The following is a 15,945-nucleotide window of genomic DNA, read 5'->3' as shown; positions in this document are numbered from 1 at the left end:
CAAAGAATCGATCAAATAGAGTTAATCAGGATGTCTCCTAATTTGTCTAATAAGATTGTATGCAGAACTATCAAAGGAAACTTAAAATTATATGTACAGTAGTTCTTTCTTCAATCATGGGGCTATTTGGGAAGGTTAAGAAGTGAAAGAACTTTAAAAATCAGATACTTTTGGCTTTAGGTGTTTTAGCAGAAATAATAAAACAAAATCAAAAGGAAATGGTTATTTATATGGACAACAGCTGAAAATGAGTGTATACAAAACACTGCCTAAATATTAAGTGATGGGTGATAGAGGGGTCACAGTGGTTTTCCTTCATGATTTCTTGGCATTAATGAGAAACATTGCCTTAAAAACTCATGTACTGATGCATGTATTACCTATTAAGTAATCATGAGCATTTCTGAGAAAACAGCAGTGCATGCAATGAAATATCACTTCTGTTGGGTAGAATATCATTGTTATTGCATGATACTTTCTATAAGAAAAAAAGACATACAGTCTGAATGAAAACTTCAGTAAATTGGTGTTTGTAATGAGTATAACCTTCGGAAGAATTGGCAATCTTGGCATCACCGTCACATAGTCAGATTTTTCATTGATTGGCTGAATGATGCATATTGTTTAAAAATATAAATTGTGAGTATAGTTACACACAAATATGAATATTAAAAACAGAATCTGTTGGAGAAATCTGTATCATTAGTTTGTGTTGTGATTAGCCAAGTCATAATTCACAACATTTTCTAATTGCTTCTTTCAGTTCAGGGTCTTAGGGTAACCAACGGGCTCAAGGCATGGTACACCCTGAATAGGACACGAGTCCATCACAGAGCAGAGACAGACAGACACACACACACACACACACCTAGGGCATTTTTACTAGAGGCCAATTAACCTACCAGTATGCTGCTTGAATTGTGGGAGTAACCAGAGCCCCCAGAGAACCATGAGAACATACAGTACAAACTCCACACACATACTGCAGCTCCCCAGGTCTGGAATTCAACCCAGGGCCCCAGCACTGCAAGGTAGCAATGGTAACCACTGTGCTGCACTCTTTAATTAAACATTAAAGAAACAGGAAACAGGAAAGTACCATGCAAGAACTCAGGAAGCAGATAAGAATCCCACAGTATATAAGTCCTTTTCAAGTTTTATCAGCTGAAGATTCGGTGGTCAACCAATATGATGTCAGGCACCCATTCTGAGTATATTTGCTTATATGGACTCAAATGTTAAAAAAAATATTTAGAACATTTTATTTGTATTATCCGACACCTAGTATGCAATATCTGGTATGCAACGCAGAAGTACCTGCAACTTGTATCACTATAACATGAACGAACTTAAACTATCATGGAGTGAGAGACGTAGCTGTTGACTTAGAACAGCATAAGTGCCATTAGTTGCAAATTAGTGTGAGGGTATCACAATGGTTTCTTGAAAGACACTAAGGCTAAGGCTCCAACAGCTTAAACCCATTAAAGATTGTTCAACAGCTGTTGGCTGAGTATGAGTAGTTTGAATGTAAACTTTTCCCTTTACTATGAAATCAATTTGAAGAGTAGCCTCTAATCAATGAGATAACTGCAGGACTTAACTGAATCTTCTTCCCCTCTCTTGAGAAAATATTCTTTTTTTTAACTTCTCATGAGGGTAGATAGTTCCAGACTCATCTAGAACACACCATCTAGAAGATAAAAATGATTTCATTGTAAGCCCCTACGGCCTTTTCATAAGCCTTTTCAAGATCAGTGTTTTCCATCTTACAGTGATGTTTTTTTTTAATGCAAAATGTAGCATTAACAAAATGTACACTTTAAAGTTGTCCTAATTAAATCTCATCTGCCAAAAACGTTGTTGTAGCTTGAATCTTAAATCTTATCTTACATAAATTTATGTTGTCTGTTCTGTTCTACAGTGTTTACTGGTCAGCATATTTTGATATATTATGCCTGTGAAGTTTAGTAATTAAACTTAACGCCCATGTGAGCTTTCATTAGTTATCTGTACTGTTTTCCATCCATTAACATTTTTAATCCAAATAAATGTACTACTTTGACTGACTATGGCTTACAATTTGATATCTAGTGCCTATTTTATTTGGATCTTTTATCAGACGCAGACACACATTTATAGACACCCTGCACTGTAACCACTTAAAAAGTGCTAAATGTTATTTTGGCATACAGTATTAATATTAAAAATATTTTGGTTATATACAAAGTTATCAAAAAAAAACAAACAATTTAGTTCAGATCAGGAGAGCCACTTGAACAAAAATATTAAATGTTTCTGGTAAAGAAAAAAATAAAAGAATGACACAAACACAGACACAAAAGTATTATATCAAGTGCATTTATTATTATTTAATAAGTAAATACAAGAATTTTTGAATTTTTAATAAGTCATAAAAATTGTAAACAACTTCCTAAACCATTATGTATCTAATGATTACAATATTCATGACTATAGATAAAAGAGCAAAGCATGATTGTTTATTAAGGTATGAGAAAATAAATATAATAAAAAATATAATCAAGTTCGTTGGTCATTTTTCTTTGATTAATGGGATCTACAGAGGTTCTGTAGGCAGTAAAAAATATTGGTCTGGTGTTACAACACCATCTGTTGCTTGATATTTCAGAAAGAAAAACCTACACCGAGAAGAATTTTATGCTAATTTACTTCACAGAACTTTATAATTTTATCAGTTCCAAATCTCTTGAAGTCGGTTATAATGGCAATGCTATTTACCTTAAATATCTAATAAATCCTGCAACTGCATAAAAAACAAGCAAACAAAATAAAATGATTATTCTCTTCCAGGTATTATATACTATAAGCGCATTTTGTTAATAAAGCAGAATATATACGTGCATTTAACAATCCTTTAAGGCTGGGTTCTTAGTCCGAAATCCTTGGAACCTCTGAAAAAAATAAAAACAAAGTAAGACATACTGTACATATTCAAACCATGTTATATAAAGACATCACAGTAAATGTAAAAATGCCTTTATTTACCTTGAATTTTCCTTTTCACCCAACGAACTGTAGGGTCAGAGCACACGGACTGATTGTTTGTAATAAAACTATCCAGAAAAAAAAAACATGAAACATCTTAATTCTACATGAGATAAAATGAGCGATTTGTCATTCTGGGAGACACTAAATAGGCCTCATATTATTATTGATTCAGTTCCACTGCAGATTACAGAATCCTAATCTGATATTAAACCACGACCACACAAAATTGAAACTACAGAAATAATTAACCTCAATGCTTTGAGGCCAATGCGGATCCCCTTCGCAAGATGTTTGTTAAATTATAATAAACACCTTTAAAGGTGGCTTCTCAAAGCGCTTTACAGAATGTCAACAACAATAAATAAAAAGAATACATAAAATATAATATACAGAGGAGACTGAGGATGGTGGTACTAAGAAAAGCAGAAGGGTGAAGAACGGAAACAGTTAAGTGAAGGCTTTTCTAAAGAAGATGGTTTTGAGTCTGGATTTTAATGAGTTTAAAGAAGGTGACTCTCTGATATCCTTGGGCAGAGAGTTCCAGAGCTTGGGGGCATAACAGGAAATGGCCCTGTCACCCATGTAGAGGGGCTTGGGGGGCAGTAAGGAGACCAGAATTTGGAGAGCGAAGGAGTAGGGCGATAATAGTTCAGACAGGTACTGAGGTGCCAAGCCATGCAGAGCCTTATAGGTGAGCATGAGGATTTTAAAGTCCACACGGAATTTGACTGGAAGCCAGTGCAAGGACTCCAGGATAGGAGTAATGTGATCAATTTCACTACACCTGGTAAGGATTCTGGCTGCCGAATTGTGGACATACTGCAGTTTGCTCAATGTAGATTTAGATCAAAAGGTCATCAGACTTACATTACTGCTTCCACACAGGGCTTCAGTGCATTCTGGAGTTTATACCCAGTGATGTTGGATTTAATCCGAGTCTTAGATACAGCCTTGCAGCAGCTGGTAGTGACTTTAGTTGGTCTGCGATCTGAAAGAAAACTGGAACGTGTCATTGTTTCTTTCCAAAAGCACTTCTGTTCAAATGGCAGTATATAAATACAGTATGCTACTGTGAATACTGGTTGTGTTTTTGATTTTCACAAGGTCAAAGATCTTAGATGCAACCTATTTTTTCAGAACCTTTTTAGTAAATGTAACAAGGCTAAAGAAATGTAAGTGTTTTTATATAATTAAATTTGTACTGTCCTACAATCTATTATGGAAAGTGAAAAGTATTTCAGAATGTTAAATATACAAGTACCTGATCCTTCTCAAATGTGCTGATTCTACCACATTTTCATTGGACATGGAATTTAAGACATCAATTTTTCATTCTTACTGTATGTGTGACATGGGAAAGTAACCTTCTGTCCCAAGAAAAACAAGAAAAAATATATTTTTGTTCTTTCATACTATTATTACAAAGCATTTTTCCAACATACTATAATATGAACATAAGTCTTTATCCCTCCTGGTTTTAAAATCCAAAGAGTTCTGTTTTGTCAAACAGTAACAGAATATTATTTAAGTATTTAGTACTTACTTGAAGCAGCCAGGACTGCAGCTGAGCCAATTATCACCAAAGTGATTATGATTGGGAAGAAAGAAAACTTAAAAGAACGATACATGTTTTATGAGATTTCCCTTGCTTATTATGATACAACAAAATTATTTGTATCTAAGTGGCCTGTCAAGAATGTGAAGTAAAACTTAACAGTTTTCAACGCAGCATTTCCTTTTATAGCAAAGCTCTCTGTACACAGCAAGTGTGAAATTGACAGGAAATGACGAGCTAATAATAGTTGCTTTTGCTGGTTTGGTAGTCTGGGTTGGTAGCATTTTATGTGTTTTCACAGAAGAAAAAATGTTAATAAAAGTCACAGTGCATTAAAATGCCCTTTTCGTGAATATCTGTATGTTGTAGAAGAACACTTATTAATAACTGTTGTTACAAGGCTCCTCTTCTAATCCACCTGATACTACTGTCATACCCCTGTGCGTGGTAGCTCTCTCAAATTAGTAACCTATAATGCCTTGATGTATAAATGTGAGAGCAGTAAGTTGTTTGGATATGAAACTAATTACATTCTTAATAATTTTAGTATAGAGGCTTGCAATGCAATCATATACTAAATTGACTTAAACACAACAATATTCCATTTCTTTTTGTATTTGTTATATCAAATGTACAGAATTGTGCTTTACAGTTTTGGTATTAGCAACACATTTCAGGTGCAGTGTTAAATGATGAATATAAAGGCATGTGGTTTTATAAGACTGAAGCTAAGTGAAAATTAAGATTAATATCTTTCTGTGGCTTTACCATATTCTGCAAATGTTGTTGACATTTTCCTTTAAGCAGCCTTTCAGTCTGCTGGAGTTTATTTATATATTTCTGTGTTTTGAGTTTGTAGATCTAATGTCTATTTTTAGATCCGGTCATAGTACTAATACACTGGGTTAGTTTAACAGGAGGCCTTTTGCTTCTGACCTAATTTACACTTTTGCTTAATTATAATGAACACCATCAGACGTTTCATGAATTGAACTAAAATTATATAGGTTTAATTCAACAAATCTAAAAAACAGATGAATTGCAGATGAATTGGAGAGTCTGTGCACATATTATGTATCTTGCATCAGTTTGTGTTTTCATTTTCAAGAGTTTGAAGAGCGGTTTATGATTTTGTTGTTTCATAACCCTTTACCTTTCAGAGAATGAAACTGCATTTTCCTCCTGGCACTTATTGCTGAGGGACTTTAAGAGTATGTTTAGCTGTCAATAGTGCGATGCGCAACACACATACGTACAGCTACCTTGGGCACACCTGTTATTTTTGTTAACAATTGTTTTTATTTTCAATTTTAAACACCTTCCTTAAGGAGGGGGGAAATAAACAATCATTGCATAATCCCTGCAAATCCATGTATCCATTCTCTAACTGTATTATCCAATGCAAGGTTGCAGTGGAGCTAGACACTATCCCAGCAAGCAACTGTATAACTGGATATAACCTGGACGGGACACCAGTCCATCACAGGGCACAGTTTGTGGACTGAGGGAGGAAACCAAGCATAACGCCATGTGAACACAGGGAGAATATACTGTACAAACTTCACGCAGAGAGCACCCCAAGTCCAGAATTGAACCCAGACTCCAGCCCTCTAAAGCAGTTAACCAATGTGCCACCATCATTCCCACAAAGGTACTGCAAAATACACAGCATGTGAAAACACCACAAAACGCAGTACAGTTTTTAAGACAAGAAAAGAAACTAAAACAAAGCCATGACGGAAAATTCTGTAGCCGCACTACATCAATAGAAGTGTCCCAGGCTAATATTAAGGCGGGGCATGTTGAGTGCAACTGAGCCAAAATGTCATGAAAATAGTCCAGCAGTTGAAAAGGACAGCAGCACCCAACCCTACACAGCAACTTATGTTGCTGATTTGTTTTAAAATAGTTCAGAGAAACTTTCTTACCATGAAGTACATTTATCGTGAAAGAAATTGCATTCTATACATCTGAATGAAATATGTCATGTGAATCAATAGGTAGGCTTATATGAAAAATGGTGTAACTGTGTGTATCATTTTGTTGAGCTCTTTTGGCAATACATTCCTCATTGTTTACATTACCTTGCAAAATGATTCTTCTGCAATAGATGCAGAAAAATGACAAAATACTAAAAAAATAATACTTACAATTGGCAGATGCCAGAGCCACACATCCAACAAGAGAGATGATTAACGCTAGACGGCAAAGCTTGCTGCTCCATGCTGAGTTCATTTTCTCTTATTCTTTCAGTGCAGTACCCTCAAAAAATAAAATTGCTGCTTTATGGGCTCAAGTAGTTTTCTGCCACATATAAGCAAAGTAAACCATAAAGTGGAAACAATGTACGTACATTAACAGGAAGGGATGCTCTGAATTACGTCATTCAGAGCTTTTTTTTAAAAAAAATGCCTCATAAGATGACAAAGTGTGAAATAGCTGGGCTGGAAAGTGGTCTGCATGTCAAAGTGGTAAAATAACAGCTCCGCCTCCCTTTTCATATCTTGTCCCAGACGATGCCACTTCTGAAATGATTAGGCTGCAAAACCTGTTAAAGCGTTTGATGCCTCAGAATCTTTAAGGAACAGCAGGAACAATTCATGAGTTAAAAATGTATATAATATGTTATGTCTGGGATTTTCCTCCAATTAAAAGTTTTGACTTTAATTGGAGTATAAGAAAATTAAACTTCCTAAAAAAGCTCTCAGTAGGATGTCTACAAATATGAAGGCAACAGGGGACCTACTAAAAAGAAGCAAATTTCAGATTACACAATATATCAGGCATGTTACTGCTGTGTAATTTGGAGGAAAAAGTTTGAAAAATGTCAAAATTGTTTTATAAATTTGTGAGTTTTTTATCGCATAATGCTGTCAAATTAAATTCAGTAGTAATAAAGTAATGACGCATTTGCATCTTCATTGAAAGTTGTGTTTCTATTCTACAGTATATTTTAATGTTCATGATGACTGTGTAATATTTGTGTCAGCACTCAAGTTTACAAATAGCTGACATATCATAACACCCACAGATCTTTACCATAGTTAGTCACTATGATGCTTTATAAGTTTGAACATCTGGTGCGTTGGTTTCATTTCTTAAGAAAAAGAAAAAGGAACAATTGAGCTTGTCCCACTATGAAAAATGATGATTATTGTATTGATCTTTCTAATTCCTACCTAAGCAATGAAAGAACTGGTGAATGAAGGATACAAATAAGTGTGGACTGTACTATTGTTTTTTGTAGTCTTTTATCAATATGCCTGGGTTAAGTATCTAGAAATACAGTATGTTTAAACTGCAGCTCTTCTGATCCATACAATTACAGAATTTCACTACAACCAGATCCGTAATAACTTAATAGATTATAAGCAGGATCTGTATGCAGTAGCAATTAAAAAGCTAGTTATATCAAAGTACAGTAAATCTTCGATTTAACAGACCCCGATTTAACATATCGGACACATAAACAGACACAATTCTACAGTTCATATAGTATTTCAGTACTTCCCCATTATTTTCCAGTTGATATGTCGGTACTTCCGCAAAATAGTCTGGTTGATATTGTAAAGCTACGGGGTTCACATGGGCACCCTCACTGCTGCCACATCAGGTCAGCCCCCCACCAGCGGGGACTTGAACCCAGGCCTCCGGCATCACTCAACAGGGACCCAGCCTCTTGAGCCAAAGGGAAATCTCCCATCAGCCCAGGGGCTGCGGCCCCTGCTATCCACAGGGAAGGGCAGTGACGTCACCGCTCTGGTAAGCCAGCTCTCGCAGGCAATGGAGGCCGAATGCGTTACACTCTTAAAAGCTTAAAAATTGTCTTGGTAGTGCGTGAATCTTAACCCTAACCCTAACGCGATCTCTATCTGAAAATCTCTGGGCATCAGAGTTTGAAATGTTCTCCAAACGAAGAAGTAGGAGTGTGAAACAATCAAGACCATTAATTAAAGCTCTTTAAAGTGAATGAGATTCAATAATGCTTGGTTACACATTTTGATGCGACCTACTCAGTTTTGGGATACAATTACGGAGAGGTGCACAACGCCATCCAGGCCCCAGAGAGTTTCTGAAAAAAAAAATTCAGCTAGGAACAAATAATCAGTCGTCCTAAACTAGACATGGGCCCCACAAAACAGCACCGAGCTTAAATATTGTCTAGGTAGTGTGTGAATGTTAATCCTAACCCTAGCTGGGGTGTTAACAGAGCATTTCCGCGATCTACAGTATATCTGAAACTCTATGGGCATCGGATTTTGAAATGTTCCCGAAAGCAAAAAGTAGGAGTGGGAAACAATCAAGACCATTGATCAAAGCTCTTGAAAAATGAATGAGATTCAACAGAGCTTGGTTACAAGTTTTGAACTGACCGACTCAGTTTTTGTATAATTTAAAGAGCGGTACATTACGCCATCCAGGCCCCAGAGAGTTTCTGAAAAACACATTTCAGCTAGGAACAGAAAATCACTCGTCCTTCACCAGGGTTGGACCCCAAAAACTAGCGCTGCGCTTAAAAATTGTCTAGGTAGTGCGTGAATGTTAACCCTAACCCTAGCTGGGGTTTTAACAGAGCATTTCCACAATCTATATCTGAAACTCTCTGGGCTCCGGATTTTGAAAAGTTACCCAAACCAAAATGTAGGAGTGGGAAAAATGAAGACCATTGATCAAAGCTCTTGTAAGTGAATGAGATTCAGAAGCGCTTGGTTGCAAATTTTGATCCGACCAACTCAGTTTTGGGAAACATTTACGGAGCGGTGCACCACGCCATCCAGGCCCCAGAGAGTTTCTGAGAAAAAAAATTTAGATAGGAACAATAAATCTCTCTTTCTTAACTACAAATGGGCCCCAAAAACTAGCGCTAAGCTTAAAAATTGTCTAGGTAACACACTAGCAAATCACATGAAAATCGATTTCAAAGCAAGTGATTTTATCTATTATTATTTTCGAATTCATGATGTGTAATATATAGCGATATTTGTCATTTTTCACGTAAATACAGGTGGCATTGTGCTTCAAAATATATCATTTGTTATTTAACGGACTTTTGGTTTCTTATAGACTCTATTTAACGGACATTCGGCAATATCGGACACCCCATCCCCTGAATTAGTCAGTTAAATCAAGGATATACTGTACTATAATGGAGCAGATTGGAAAGATTGCAAGTAGCCCTGGAATACTTTTCTCACAAGGCATTGTCTATAATCCATCCATATCAAATAACCTTACTTTATGTTGCTCACTCATTACTTCCTGAAATGTGTCACAGCTGGAGGGGATAGCACATTGGCAGTTTCTTGTGTGTTGTATTGAGCACAAGGTACAGAAAATACAAGAATATACAAAATGTGAGACCTTAATTCTTGTATGATTTGTGTGGATAAGGTGATTTAAAAAGAGCATAACTTAAAAAAAGGGTCAGTGAACGTCTTGTTCTCATTTTTATTTTTTTAGAATTTCACACTGAATTTACATATAGTAGTTCACATACAGTAGTATGGTGCAGAGGACTACAAAATAAATTTACTAGAATAAATAACCTGCATCTTTTGAAATATAAATTAATGTTCAGCAGAAATTATTTAGATACTTTATATATAAAAACATGACTCATACATTTTGTAAAAAAATAACATAACCAAAACCCATGTAAATTAAATGTAATTTTACATTTTAAATACGTGTGACAAACAGGTCTATAAAGATCATAAAACTAAATTAATATATAACTTAAATCTTTCTTATTGTGTTTTTTAGCATGAATGTAATATCTTTGTTTAAATCCATGCTTTCTTTAAAGGCCAACCAGTATATTTACTGCACTGCTGAAAGTAAGTATACAAGATTATATTCAAGTACAGAATCAAACAGATGTCCTCTTCTTCAGACGTGTGTCTTATGGGTCGGTTAACGTCTTGTTCTCATTTTAATTTTTTTAGAATTACACAGTGAATTTACATATAGTAGTTCACATAGTATGGTGCAGAGGACTACAAAATAAATTTACTAGAATAAATAACCTGCATCTTTTGAAATATAAATTAATGTTGAGCAGAAATTATTTAGATACTTTATATATAAAAATACGACTAATAAATTTTGTAAAAAAAATAACATAACCAAAACCCATATAAATTAAATGTTATTTTACATTTTAAATATGTGTGACAAACAGATCTATAAAGATAAAAAACTAAATTCAGATATAACTTAAATCTTTCTTATAGTGTTTTTTAGCATGAATGTTATATCTTTGTTTAAAACCATGCTTTCTTTAAAGGCCAACCAGTATATTTACTGCACTGCTGAAAGTAAGTATATAAGATTATATTCAAGTACAGAATCAAAAAGATGTCCCCTTCTTCAGACGTGTGTCTTATGGGTCAGACTGACGATTCTTCCTTTATGGAAAGAAGAAAATGTAAGTATTTTTTTTGGTTCATATTTTTCCTGTTTTATACAGGATATTTGAAACATGGCATTCATTGTGGCAGACATATTATATTCTATATGGTGTTTAAATAAAAAAACATATAAATATTTTTCTATTCAGGTGTTCCATCATTTATAAAATAAGCTCATATGTACAGGAACAAAATTTAAGTGTACAAATCAGAAGGCATTTTATTTGAGAATAGTTAAAAGTTAAAATTTTCTGCTGTATATACTTATTAATTACTTATTAATAAATTAATAAATACTTATTAATTATATATACTATATACTGTATATTCTATCAAACCTGCCAAATTATGCCTCTCCATAACCAGAGATGCCTGCTTCTGTACTAGAGTGAAGACTTTACATTAAAGAAAATGCAAAGAGTAGATATGCATTGCATTAAACTTAAAAATGCCTACTCGTTCCACCAATACAATTACTTCACATGACAGAGTTTGATATAGTAAATATATTTGTAAGATTTCTGTTCAACATAAAAATGTCACCCCAAGAAAATGAATAATTAAATTTCTTAGATGTTTTCAAATGTATACTAGAGCATTTAGCACTAACTGGAGTCAACTGGAAACCAGACAGAATTGAAGGTGCTTTATTTGTGATTAGTCATATTAAAAATGCTTCTGTAAGCTTTTAAGTGACTTACTCAAATTCAGCAATCTTTTTTCTCACCCAGTGAAGCTTTGCAGGACTACAATATTTAGTTCCATTGCTTTCAAATCTGTGAAAAAACAAGACTTTAACTGAATTTAACTGAATAGGAACATATGGTAGCAGCAAGTTAGTTACTGTATATAGTAAAACGTATATTTATGAAAGGTCTAACAACTTTGTTTATCTAAACTGTAGAGAATTTGAACTGGTTTTTCAAGCATTGTTAGGAGCTTTGTTATTCACTCTCATCATTATATCTTTATAATGTTACTGTACATTTTGGTGTGAAATTAAGACTTTATAATGGAATTCTTACATTACTGCTGCAACACAAGGAGGGTCTCTCTTCTGCACCGTATATCCAGTAATGGGACCAGGGATTTCTACGGGACTTGTTTTCAGGCAACAGGAGTTCACCTTTTCTCCCCCTTAAAAAAAAAAAAGATACAAATTAACCTCGTAATGATCTGTGAAAGAAACCGACTTAGTTTTTATTGTAGCCTTTCAGGTCTGGAGACACCTTCAGCTTCAGGTTTTATAATTACATTGAACCAGTGGCTATAGAATACTGTATGTTAAACTTCTGCCAATAACAGTTTCATTAGAGTTGGAGACAGTTTCCTGTAAAATGTATATCTCAGACACAGGATATTAACTATATCGTTATGAAATAGTCTGTAACAGAGTGTGGTTATTATAATTACTGTATATTAGCCTTCTATCTTACAGTATGTACTGAGATATAAACATCTCTTGTGTATCTACTCTTTATTCGCAATACTCAGATGACATCTTGTACCTCTAGCAACCTTATTTACTGCATCTCTTGCAGAAAATGCCCAGCCATCTACATTGGGGACACAGGAAGGAGACTGGGAGATCACTTCAGAGAACATGTCAGGGCTGTGAGAATCAAAGACCTCTCCAAGCCCATAGTTTCTCTTTGATCACACTGATCTCTTCGTCTGTGTTCTCAAAGAAGGGTTTCTCAACTCCTATTGCAGAAGGACATCCGAAACCAAAATTATCTTGAAGCTAGGATCACACCTTCCCCCTTCTCTCAATGACAGACTTGTTTCCTTCTAATCCTCTCTATTCTTCTGCAGGTTTTGACTTCACACCTCTCCTCACCCCTCTCAACTTCAATCCACCTGAGTGTCTGCTCTGCGTCTCTCCTGCTCCCGCCTCCTCTCCACTACTGGCTTTTGTTCTCCCATGCTTTATTAGCTACTGGCATTTCCCTCTTTCACACAGCTGAAGAAGGCTCCACAACCGAAACACTGTGCTTCTTTTCTTCTCTTTTCAGCATGTAATAAACTTTTACTTGTTCCTTTAAAGCAAAAGTGGCTGTCTAGGGAATTGGGGAACCATTATCTAGCAGGTTTTCTAGGCCACCATCAGATCATCAATTTGTAAGACTTAAAGCATGTGCAGGTTTTGATTAATTTGTAAATTAATTGGTTAAAAAATAAGGAATTTTCTAGTCCTTGGGAGCAACAGGGTGTTGGTATTTTTACTTTAATTGTCCATATCACCAGTTTAAGTGGCCAAAATGAAGAGTTATGAAACTGATGGTTTGATGGGTATGCCCTGGTGTCCTGATCTTGATTGTCGGGATATATTCCAGTTCCCCCAGCATTCCTGTATTTCAAAAATACATCCGTCCATGTTCTAACCATTTCTCACAATTCAGCATCGTGGGGGAGCTGAATCCTATCCCGGCAAACAATGGGCGCAAGGCAGGGTACACCGTGGATGGGACATCAGTCCTTCACAGGGCACTTGTATTGGGTTAAGCATAGAAAATGGATGAATGGATAGATTTGAGGGTAGCTTAAAAGACCTGCTAGACTGTGGATCTCCAAGACAAGGGCTGCCTGCCTCTGTACTGGAATGAAGGCTTTACATTAAAGAATATAAAAAGAATAGTTACAACTTCCACTAAACTTAAAATTACCTGCCCATCCCACCTGTGTTATTTACATGACATAGTCTAATAAAAATATATTTGCAAAACCTCTGTTGAAAATAAAACAATTTTTGTAAAAATAAAAAATATTTCAACTCACCAATCCTGGCAGAATTCAATTCTAAGATGAGGACAATCAATGCCACGGTCATTATTGACCTATGAGAAGCAAGAAGATGCATGGTTGGATTGTTAGTGTTTTAACTAAATGTATGAGTTAAAGATAACTGTCTCAATGCCTGAGCTCAAGCTACACTCCTCTTTTTATAAGACAAAAAGAGGAACTAGTCTGTATTTGTCATTCGTTTTAGGGTTTACAATTCCATGAGTTACAGTATGTTAACCACACCCACACCCATTAGGCAAAAGGCCTAAAGTAGTGGTCATACCAAGGTCAAAGATGACATACGATACGTTACCAGGGAAACGATAGGTAGACATACTGTACTGTAACTTAAAGAGAAGAACAAGCAATACGTTTTCAGGGAATCGGAAACTAAATACTTGATGTTAGCAGTTCTGAAATAATTCATTTCTGAGATTGCTTAGTTATGCACAAGGAAATATGTGCAGTAAAAGGTATCTACTGTATAAACTGACAGTTGAACAACTACTGCATATTTGCAAAAGGGCTATTTTTTTCTTCAATGTATTCAGTTTTCTAATCACATGCCATGAAGAAAACTTTCTATTATATAGTGCTTTTCATCTCAAGGTACATAACAATAAAACAACAAAACAGACGTGTGTGCTCACGTTAATACTCTAAATTAAAAACTATACTATAAAACAGAGTTTTAGGACAGGAGTGTAGAGGCTAACTGACTTGTAATTCTGATATGTGGTAGGAGATCAGTCCATAGCCATGAACCAACAGAACAGAAAGACATTTGATTTGCTGATTTGCTATATATTGCTTTCCAGGAGTTAGCAGTGATGTTAGGAGTGATGGATATCTCACTGATAATAGTCTCACAGTTGTCTGTAGAGTTCTAGGCTTGCTGCTGTGTTGAAAGACGGGGGGTCTAACTCTACTCAACCCTGATAGTACTCATCTTGTTGTGTATCACCTCCTGTGAATCCTTGTTAAAGAGGTAGTATCCATCTTTTAGAAAACACTTTTTAGAAAAAGCTTTTAGTGCTAAATGAACCATTCCTTTTTTAATTTTTGTTCTTGTAAGTCTGCATGGGGGCGGAGTGGTGGCTCTGTGGCTAAGGATCTGCACCTGTGACTGGAAGGATGCCAGTTCAAATCCTGTGGCTGGCAGAGGAATCCTACTCTGTTGGGCCCCTGAGCAAGGCCCTTAACCCTAACTGCTCCAGGGGTGCTGTACAATGGCTGACCCTGTGCTCTGACCCCAAACTTCTTTCCCTGTCTGTGTCTCCATGGAGAAGAGCTGGGGTATGTGAAAAGACAAATTCCTAATGCAAGAAATTGTATAGGGTTAATAAAGAAACATTATTATTATTATACAACATTACATTATTATCCAGTATTTTAAAAAACGTGTCACCAGGGCCCACGTGGTGATCCCAAGATGTTTTAATGATCAGAGTGAGAACTTTGAAATTTCATATAGTCGGTCAGTTGGGCAGCCAAATGCTGCATTTAAGGCAAAAGATAATTACAAAAGTTCATGGAAGTGCAGTGTCAAAGTTTTTCATTATGAAAAATGGCCACTAGGTGGAACTAACGTCCCTTTAGATTCCATCATTAGTAATCTAAAATGTGACATTTAATTCACTAGTTTTTGTGTGCAGTATTTGTAGAGGTGTTCAATCCCATTCCCAAACTCCCATTACATTCACATATAAATAAGTTTTGTATTGCAGGGGAGAGAGGGGGAAATGGGTTACAGTGTTCTTGCTTATTTTGTTGTTGTTGTTCATATTAACCAAAGGAGAAACTTGATCTAAGAAAGAGCTGTTAATTTCTGTTAGTATAGTTTATGTCATTTTATTTAAAAGAATTTATAATACAAATCAGATTGACCATCAGTCCACAGATTTCCCATTTTTAAGCACAGCTAATAGTTCAACAAACTACTAGTTGGCGTTTCTGTGTTATTAGATGAATCATAAATGTATGAACTATGCTCTATATTCCATTCACTTGTCTTGATGACTGGTTATTATCATTACTAAACAATCACCATGTTACAAAATGAACAAATGGGGCCTAGACAGCATTTCCTCCTTGCTGACTGACAACTCTCATGTGCTGCTAATTATAGACTTCTTTGAGTCAGACTGAGTAAAAAAGGCTTGGTCT

At 35.5% G+C, this 15,945-nt stretch overlaps 1 long non-coding RNA gene across 1 annotated transcript; it reads right to left on the bottom strand.

Annotated features, from left to right (window-relative positions):
- Positions 1–10,844: 10,844 nt before the first annotated feature.
- LOC138242174 (uncharacterized) lies at positions 10,845–13,900 on the bottom strand. Its single transcript, XR_011191429.1, has 4 exons — positions 13,774–13,900; positions 12,021–12,132; positions 11,697–11,771; positions 10,845–10,992 (listed from the first exon to the last, which is right to left on the bottom strand). It is a non-coding gene; the product is annotated as an uncharacterized lncRNA (long non-coding RNA).
- Between the last annotated feature and the right edge of the window lie 2,045 nt (positions 13,901–15,945).

Source organism: Lepisosteus oculatus, chromosome 13, assembly GCF_040954835.1.
Source record: "Lepisosteus oculatus isolate fLepOcu1 chromosome 13, fLepOcu1.hap2, whole genome shotgun sequence".
NCBI classification, from domain to species: domain Eukaryota; kingdom Metazoa; phylum Chordata; class Actinopteri; order Semionotiformes; family Lepisosteidae; genus Lepisosteus; species Lepisosteus oculatus.
Note: the sequence above shows the minus strand (reverse complement) of the source record. Positions and strands in the feature narration are given on the sequence as shown.